The sequence below is a fragment of the Dermacentor silvarum genome, chromosome 9 (genome assembly GCF_013339745.2).
Source record: "Dermacentor silvarum isolate Dsil-2018 chromosome 9, BIME_Dsil_1.4, whole genome shotgun sequence".
NCBI classification, from domain to species: domain Eukaryota; kingdom Metazoa; phylum Arthropoda; class Arachnida; order Ixodida; family Ixodidae; genus Dermacentor; species Dermacentor silvarum.
Genome location: NC_051162.1, coordinates 47,203,629 through 47,213,925, shown reverse-complemented (window position 1 = coordinate 47,213,925; position 10,297 = coordinate 47,203,629).

The following is a 10,297-nucleotide window of genomic DNA, read 5'->3' as shown; positions in this document are numbered from 1 at the left end:
GCATATACACTGGGTTTTAGCCACAGGAACGTATGCAGGGCCGTATGCGAGTTCCTCGGTGACACAAGAAGAATACCAAGTTAATTTACTGATATATTGTTTATTATTATTTTACAAAATTCCAATTTACGTTAATTTACTGATTGATGATTTATTAATTTCGAAAATTCCAATTAAACTGATTGAAATTTATTACCTTCTACCTTGATCTCCTTCCAAAAAGCACACTAATTCCCTATAAGATAAAATAAAATACGGCTCTAACATCAGTTTGTTTCATTGCATAATTTCAACCCACCTGTTTAACCGCTGGCTTCTTGGTCAATCCCCCGTGGTGGGTATGCGCCATGGCATAGGAAGCAAGCAAGCAAGCTTCCGCGCTTGACAGCGGCAAGAAGCAAGAGAAAAGGAAGAAGAAGAGAGGCGGGTGCCGAACGGGCAGAGGGGGATGTCGTCCCGCTTGCCTGAGAACGCCTCCTGGAACCCGGCTGGCTGCGATCCCCTGTGCCCCTGTGCCCGTGCTGTTCGAGTCGTGTTGCGGGGAATTGGTCAAGTATCGGGTGGCTTATTTTTCTTTAGCTTTGTTTAGTACTTTCCTCTTATTGTGTAATTAATCTGATTGTGAGTTCCTAATGTCTCTTTCTTCTCCCGGCCAGAGGTCTTTCCTCTGGACGGCTTCACTTCCCAATAATGACATTCCCATAGAGGCTTTCTTGCGCAGTGGTATTCACAGCGTTCCAGTGGCCCTAGTGCCGACCAATGGGGGATACATCCGCGTGAAAAATCCAAAGGTGACTCAAGAAGAGCTGCGGAAAGCAACCCCGCACTTCCAAAGCATAACCGATGTTCGACAGTTTGGCAGAGGGGGCATTCTACGCTGTTCGCCGGACCAGACCTGTGTCTCCGACCTTCTGCAGTGTCAAATGTTCGCGAATCACCCGGTGAGGCCTTTTATTCCTCCTCATCTAGCTTGCGTTAAGGGGCTAGTTCGTGGGGTCGATGCGAGTCTGTGTGCTTCCGAGGTCCTGGAGATGTTCTCCCCGGCAGGTGCCGTATCAGTCTACCGATGTTCACGCGTTTCTGATAATCAAAGAGTCCCCACAAAGTCGGTCATTGTCACCTTTGCAGGCACAACTAGGCCGTCAGAGATCAAGGCGTGGCCCTTATTATACAGGGTGGAAGCACTTTCTCCAAGCCCAGTGCAATGCGTTCAGTGTTGGCGATATGGCCACAGTATTAAGGGATGTAGATCTGATGTTCGGTGCCGCATTTGCGGAGAAGGCCACGATGGAAAAACGTGTTCCTCTCAGAGCGAACGATGCTGTTTGTGTGAAGGTTCCCACCCTGCGGACTGTACGAAATGCCCTGCGAGAGCCCAAGAGCTTGAAATTACGCAAATTATAGAAAGGAAACGGTGTTCGCGTCGTGAAGCTCATGCTCTTGCCTTAGAGAAATCATGTGGTTACGCTGAAGCTGCTGCTCGTCACTCCAAAGCTATGGATGCATCTCTTGGTGATGTTGTAGCTGCAGCGGTAGAGAAGGCTATGGCAAAAGCCCTTGACAGTTTATTTACGAACCTTTTAGAGACAATTGGACAAGTTTTCACATCTCAGTTGTCGCAACTATTGCATGTTACTGCGCATCGAAATGTTCCTTCTGGAATCGCAGTTTCTGATGAAAATATAAAGAAACACCAATCGGCAGAGGCCTCGCCTCGCAGTACTGATGGCACCGCAGCTCCCGCAACTCCTGTCGAACCTGAGGGCTTTAACAGTCACGAGACTGGTTCAGATATCACTGAGAACATGGATTTGGATGCTCGAACGTGTAAACGTCGTGCTTCTCCAAACTCCCCGAGAGCAACTACCCTCCATAAACTAAAAGCTAAAAAGAGTCAAAATGACAGGTTAACAAAGGATGATTTCCTAAAGGATAACATTCTACAGACGGCAGTAAATACTGCCGGAATATCGTCAACATAGGAAGCTTGAAAGTGCTGCAGTGGAACTGTCGTTCCATTTTTGCTGCAGCCGCTGATCTGTTATATCTCTGTGAGGAACTTTCTCCTGATTTGATTATTTTGCAAGAAACTTGGTTATCCACAGAAAAGAGTTTTGATTTAAAGAATTATCGCAGTTTTCGTCTAGATCGCCCTTCTCGTAGAGGGGGATTTGCATTTTTCATCTCAACAAAAATTTGTCAAAGAGCTAAGATTAGTCACCAGTCATTCTCTGCTGAAAGTGAGATTCTAGCATTGGATTTAACGCTTCTTGGATGCGCCCCATTTTCGGTAGTCAATGTTTATTTTCCTACAGGAGTTCTCAATACAGGTGCTCTCGATGCCGTGCTTGCAGCCTGCAGAAAGGATCTAATCATAGCTGGTGACTTTAATTCTCACCACGTATCATGGGGTTATCGGTCCGACTCTTGTGGTAAGAGATTGTTGGATTGGGTTTCGTCAAATAATCTTAACTGTGTAAATTCGAGAACCCCAACTTATGTATCCGGCAAATCGCGTCCGGTGTTAGACCTAACTTTTTCCAGCTCGGGTTGTGCAATTTTCTCCTGGTCTACTATCACGTCGGCCACAAATGGCGACCATCTTCCAATAATTTTTGAGGTCATGCGACCAATTAATTTGGTCGAAAAGCATGTCCGCACCTTTGTTAACTATAGTAAATTTCAAGATTCACTGCGATCAGCTTTAAATAAACAGGTTGGCCTAAATGATGAAGTTAAGGCAGTTAATTTGTGTCAAGTGATAAGTGACAGTTACAAAAAATCCAGCTTCAGTATGCAGTCAACTAAAGGGGGTACTTATTCACCATGGTGGAATCCGGACTGGGAACGCGAATATAGAAGAAGAAAGGCAGCCTGGAGAAAGTTACTGTATAATCAATGTCCACGTAATTGGAATGACTATAAATTTGTTGCAGCTACATTCAGACAAACAGTTCACCAAGCGAAAGAAAATTATAACACTAAACATTACAGTTACCTATCGCAGTCTAGTAATAAAAAAGCCCTATTTAGGTTTCTACGGTCTAAAAAGATTGTTTCAGCCCCAATAAATATAGAGTCTGTTAGCTTAACTTCCACTGAATTGGTACAATCACTGGAGGAGATTGCAAAAGGCTTAGAGCGTCGATTCACATCACTTCGCCCCTATCATATACCGGCGCCTGAAACAGCTAATGATTACATAGCAGTCACATTAGAAGAATTAATGAGAGTGGTAAAGATGCTGCCAGCTTCAGCCCCAGGTCCTGATGGCATAACTACAGCAATGATAAAACTATTATTCGAATTATCACCCCAGGATTTGCTTAATCTTATAAATTTCTCGATTAAAAATGCATGGATTCATCCAGACTGGAAGGTTGCCAAAATAATTCTGCTATTCAAAAATCCGGGTGATGGATATACAATAGATAACATTAGACCTATTTCTCTGACCTCAAATCTCGCAAAGTTAATTGAGAGAGTTCTGTATGGTCACATCGATAGGTGGATAGGCGAGAACCAAATATTAAGTGATTCTCAAATAGGATTCAGGCCCGGCTGCTCAATTTGGTGTGCTCATGTTGACTTGGAGAGTCGAATTCAACTCACTCGCCGCAACAACCAGTACGCTGCCTTAGTCACATTAGACATTGCGAAGGCGTATGACAGTGTCGATCACAGTACCTTAATCAACAGACTCGAAAGTGTGAGTCTCCCACTAGTACATAATTGCATGGATTCAAAATTTTCTAAGCGGACGCCCATTTTATTGCTATGAAAACGGTGTGTCTTCTCACATTTACAGACAAAGGGCGTTCCTCGAGGTGCAGTACTTTCTCCCGTATTATTTAATATTTTACTAAATCACATCCCGACACATCATGACGTACAGGTGTACGTATACGCTGATGATAGCGCATTTTTCTCAGTATCAAATGATATTCATAGCTTATATAAAACTTTGCAATTGTATTTGAATCAGATTGAAATTTGGCTAAAAGGAATACAAATGTCGCTAAATGTCAGCAAAAGTGCAATCATTGTTTTTCCCTTAACTTTTCCTATCCGAATAACACTTTCGTATGGCCAGGAGATTATTCCACAGGTGCAATCTTTAAAATATCTGGGAATGATTTACACAGAAAAGCTTAATTGGAAGACACACATAGAATACATCGCATCTAAAGGAGTACGCGCAGTTGGTTTATTGCAAAGAGTCAGCAGCAAACGTTTTGGAATGCGCAGAGAGACCTTGCTGATGATTTATTGTATGTATGTCCGCCCCATTCTAGAGTTTGGATACTTGTTATTTTCTGGAGGTCCAATTTATAAATTACGCCCTCTGGTTCTTTTAGAACGCGAATCACTACGTCTATGTCTCGGCCTTCCAAAATATGTAGCGAATAATATTCTTTATCATGAAACTCACCTGCCTTCTCTTCAAACTCGTTTTCGTATACTGACAGTCCAAACGTTACTCAACATATATGCTTCTCCCCAGAGACGCTCCTTCTATATGTTTATTAGAGAACCGACTGCATTCTTTGAGAATCAATGGTCCAGACTGCGTTGTCCCCAGGTAGTTTTTGTGCAGAAACTATTAGAGCCATTAGAAATATCAATCCGTGATTGTGGATTTTCAAAATGTCCCTACTGCGACAGTAAGCGTTGAATTCGATGATATATTTCCTAATAACGCTAAACTCCTGCCTATTCGATACCTAAAAAGTTTGCTAGGTGACCACCTCGAGAACCTCCAAATAAATGCATTAATAGCCACAGATGCTTCTGTCAGTGAAGAGAAGGCAGGAGTGGGTATTTTTTCGGCATCATTAAATTGGTCTTTGTCCCTGCGACTACCCGATTTTACGCCAATATTTCAGGCGGAGTTATTAGCGATCATCCTAGCTCTACGAAAACTTCCCACATCTATTACGTCAGCCGTAATCTTAACCGACTCCTTGTCTGTTTGCTCCGCTTTATCAGTGCCCAATTCAGCTATCATTCTCCGAGAATTTCATTCAACCATCCCCCAACATTTACGCCTTATCCATCTGGTATGGGTGCCTGGGCACGTGGGGCTCACTTTAAGCGAATCTGCAGACGCACTAGCAGCGGCATCTCTTAACGGCCCGGTACTGAGGATCCTAAGACCTTCGGCATACGTCACTTCTGCGAGATTTAAAAAATTTTCTGTCCAAGAAGAACAGGCCAAATCATGTGTACTCAATAACACCGATTTTCAGCACCTTAGGTTTCCTTGGCACAGCAGATGGTGTTCAACAAGAAAATTTGAAGTATCGTTTACTAGAATGCGTTGCAGATTACCAAGGCTTAATTTCCATACCCATAGGTCTGGTTTGGCGCCTTCCCCTCAATGCTTTTATTGCAATGAACCCGAAACTATGGATCATTTCTTTATAGAGTGTCGTAGGTTCACCATGCATAGAAAACGACTTCTAGAAGGTCCCCTTCGCCAACTTGGATTTACCATTACGTTACCTATCATTCTATCTCTGGGGGCGTCGGCACTAGGACACTGTAATAGGAACGTATGTGATGCCATATTTAATTTTGTTATGGAAACAAGGAGACTGCCATGCTAATTTTTTTTCTCTCACAACAAAAATATTTGCTTCAAGTTTTAAGATGCTATAGCATGAAAATTAATATTAACGATTATAATTCATTGATTATCTCATTCTTAAGTAAGAAAATCCCATTTAGGTATCCTTCATTTTTCTTCCCACTGCCGCCCTATTCATGGCCAATCCCCCATAGTGGGTTGTGCTATATCTACAGGCACCAAACCAAACCAAACCAAGCTCGTGACTTGGAGGCCCTGAGGACAACGCGGCTGCCTGTCGGTGCAGACGCGGAGTGGCGCCTGGTGTGACGCCGTTTGGAGCAGGCCTGGCTCCTGCCTGCTCGTTGCCGCCTGTTGGAGCAGCTTCAGGCTGTGTCTGGGGCGAGGCCTAACCGAGGCCTAACTGAGGCCTTTGCTTTGAGGCCGCCTCTTGCTCGAGGTGGCACGTGGAGTTGTGGGGGTGGACGCCACCCGCCTGACACCCGTTCGAGTGCTCTGGCCACGCTAATGCAGCCGCGGGCCGTCGCCTGACTAATCTGATGACCCGTGCTGTCATCCTGCCTTGGCTCGCCTCCCACGAGGGTCATCGTGCCTTTGGCTTACCTCCAACGTAAATCGTCACGACAGCTCAGACGATCTACCGCCTTTCGACGAAACCATCAGGACTGAAGCTGTGAGACGTATTTGTTTTTTTCCTTGAACGCTGCGAGTAGGGCTTAGTGCAGACGTGTGTGTTTTATGAACCTTTGCTCTGTATTCTTTGTTTAGTGCTTGTCTTGTCTCAGTCCTATTATGTTAAATAAATGTTCATTTACATCCATTCGTGCGTCTCTGACGTTTATTGCCGCCTGATTGCACACAGACATACGTGCCGAACTATTCCATCACACAAGGAAATCTAGGAAAGACGCCAACATACGCTGCATGAGGAACATTGGTGGTTATCGATCCAAAAGCAGAGAAATTTCACACGAACGAATCTAGCACAAAGGACAATCAGGAACGTTTGCAGGCAATTAGAAGTTTGCAAATATACACAGTGTCGTTATGATTAAAAAAAATTGACTCGCCATCCCATCCCAGCCCCGCGAAAGCGTATATCCAGCGAAGCTTATAAAAAAACACCACTACAACTGCTGAGGGGGGTATGCAATGGTTTACTGTTTTAGAGAAATGGCAGTAATAGTAATTTAGAGTAATGGGAGCAAAAATAATTTTGACAGCACGCCGCCACCCATAGCGGTGCTGCACTAGCATAGACATCGGTTGCTAGGCTGCTGCTTTTATATACGAAAGGCTAGGGACGTTCTTTTGCCCCAAGCAAGGAGGTTGTAAAAAGAACTTGGTCGCAAGCTGCCATCGCCGCGGCAGCTTGAGCAAAATTAATATTGGCCGGAAAACATATACGGTGAGCACTACGTGCTTCTCATTGCTATCAGGAGCGCCTTAAAGTTAGTTGCGTGGTTCGGATGCTTGTTTTGTCCTTTTTCTTTATTGAAACGTATGCGGTTCTCTATGTTGTGTGCGTGATTGCAAAGAATGTATGCACTGTTCGCTTCACTTTGCTGAGTGTTTGAAGTCCCTGCCTAACGGATATACGAGCCACTGCTCCTGGTCTTGCACAGCCGCCGGGATCGGCCCACAGATTTGCGCAGGGACGCGGACCCGAAAAAAAATGTCACAGTTTCGCCCTATAAGGGCGAAGCAATGAATGCGATAGCAACACAGCAATGTCATACGAAGTAAGGTGAGCGGCTTTGGTAGCAATATGTATTGTAGTAAACATGAGCTGATTAAATAAGCAGGTGTGCTGCGGCGTAAGTAGACCGACATGAAGAGAGACTCGATGACCACGAGAAGGCGCGTGTGAAACGGTGGTGTTGATGAGAAGCGCTTCCCGTGGGTAGTGCGTGCGAAGGGACACACCTGTAGCGCTGCACTGCCTGATCCGGGCAGCATTGCATGTGTAGCGTGCGTTGGAAAATGTGGCCCGACTATTACTAACTGAATGAACAAGCGTGGTGTGAGCGCGCACAAACAAACACGAATAGAGCACACTGAATGACTGCAGACAACGACTGTCAAAACGCTGGCTGCAAGCATACGCCGCAGCGGGCGAAGGTACGTGCGGTCTATCGCTCCAACGGAAACTTAGCGGCGAATGCACGGCGCATAAAGGTCAGAGCTGTGTGGAGATAAGAGACGGTGCGGACGAGCGACGAGCGCGGTTTTTGGCAGAGTAGAAGTGCTGGCTTGCGCTTCGCAAGCGCGAGCTTCCTGCTTCCTTGCTTGCGCGTGGGAGATGAGTGCGTCCGCTCTCCGTGATAGCGCGCGTTCCCGCACGCTTCCGCTCGGGCATACGGCGCGCGGCGAAGATTTTATCTATAGGAACCTCGCGGCGACGAAGACGGCGACGGCGACGGCAGAAATCCGGTGGAAGTGTCCATATAATTGCTATCGCAATAAAATGCTTACTATGCAGGGGTTACCAGTTTCGCTGTAGATGGAATTAATGCTCTAAGCTCTGCAGCGAAGGAAGCCACTGGTTCAAGTGTGTATTTGCGCACCATCATTATCCTAAACCTCAGAAATTGCTCCTGTGGACACACGTTTCGGAGGCATCATTTGTTGAATAGAAAATCTGTGCAGTACTGACACGGAGTATGCTGCAGAGGGAGAGGGGCGTGGGGCTCGCATCGGCGATTCTTGAGCTGACAGTCCACGCACTACGCGGCGTTATTGCCATCCTTTCCGACAACAAAACGCCCCGCTTCTCTAGGGATTGTTTTCAGGCACCTTACAAAAAAAAAAAAATATTAGGCACTTCCAAAATTATTGAAGGCGTCCAGTATTAGGAGATAAAACTAGACCACAACAAGGCAGTTTCGGCTGCTGAGCACGAAGTCACGGGATCGGATCCCAGGCACGGCGGCCGCATTTCGATGGGGACGAAATGCGAAAGCACCCGTGTACTTAGATTTAGGTGCACGTTAAAGAACCCCAGGTGGTCAAAATTTCCTGAGTCCCCCACTACGGCGTGCCTCATATCAGATCATGGTTTTGTCATGTAACACCTCATAATTTATTTTAAATAATTAAGGCAATGTCCAAACAATTCGTCTCCCGTTCCCATGGGACCATTCCACAAGACTATACTCTGCGAAAACACTCAAGGCAAGCAATTGCTTCTTTCTTTTATGGCAGCCTCAATAAGGCACGATGAAAATTTTCCATTGTAAGGTTTCGCAGTTGTTACGCCAATGAAGATGGCGTTACGCTCCTCTAAAAAAAGAAATCTGGTTTGGCGTGGGGGACTCCGCAATAATTGTGACAACCCTCGGGTTTGTAAAGGGCACCCGATCCTCTGCACCCGGTGGTTTTGCGTTTGCCCTCCATCAAATTGCGGCCGTCGTACACGGGACCGATCTTGACACTTAGTGCATGGCTGCGCCAAATCCACTCAGGAATAACGCCAGATTGTAACCCATTTTCTTTCGATCATTATGATGAGTAACCGTCATCATCAGGAATGGCTCGAGCGTTTTCGTCTCCTTCCACAGCTGGATCCATTGCTGGCAATCATTCCAGCGTAGAATTTGACTTCTCTTCTGTCGTCGTAATGGGGAAGCCGGGTTTATGGGGGTATGAGAAATTGCTTAAGGCGGTTGCCTAAGCCATTCATTGTTCGTGTTCTAGCGCGCGCCCCGGCGGCGCATTACGACACGTCGTCAGTTGGTCGTCTGAATGTGGTAGGAGAAGGACGTGCGTTAACTGAGGTCTAGGGGCAAGTGCCATTAAATGCACTTATATGGAACGTTAATATCGCCTACAGTTTTTAACGCTAAGCTTTATATGCCTAGGCGAAATCGCCTGTGTACAGAAAACTATGATCATCAGCATTGGCTAGAGCGTCGTCGTCTTCTTCCGCAGCTGGCTCGCTGGCGCCCCTCGGGTTGCGCACATGCTAGTGGTCGGCACGCGCTGGTGCCGACCACTAGCATGTGCGCAACCTCGCGCCACTGCTCCCGCGTTCGTCGTCGTCGTCTGCTTCCACAGGTGGCTGTGTTGCCGCTCATCATTCCAGCGTACAATTTTACTTCTATTGTGTCGTCGTAATGGGGAGGCCGCGTTTACGGGGGTATGAGCTATTCATTGTCTTACGTAACGGACAGGTTTTGATGAAACAATTTATTTAGAAGAATCGAAAGCGGCAGTGGCGCGCGACTGCTGCTAACCACGCCGCCGAGCAAACTCGAGACATCGAACGCAAGCGACAACGGCGGACTGCGGGCATACCGTCCGTCACGTCGTTCTCTCCGTCGTAGCCGAATGTGTGTGTAACCTAATAATTGAGAAATACTTTAATGAAGCCTCGGGAATAACCCAGTGATAAACACCGGGGCCCCACGCTTCATATTCGTTGGATAACGAGCTTCAAGGAGTGGAAGGGCCGACAAATTTATTTTTGCGGAAAATTTCCCATTTTTCATACTTCATGACCTCGAGTGAAAAAATTCCTAGATAAATAAAAATAGAATTCACCTTCTCATATTAACAAAGCCTTAATATTGTTTAAATTTGTGTAGCTGCTTAACAACTTCTAGCCTTTTTTGTACATCACTAAATGCACAGGTATTTGGCTAAGCCTCCGCCTCAACTTGCAAAACATTGTATATTTGTTTCTTTTCCGTGATTATAAACGTAACC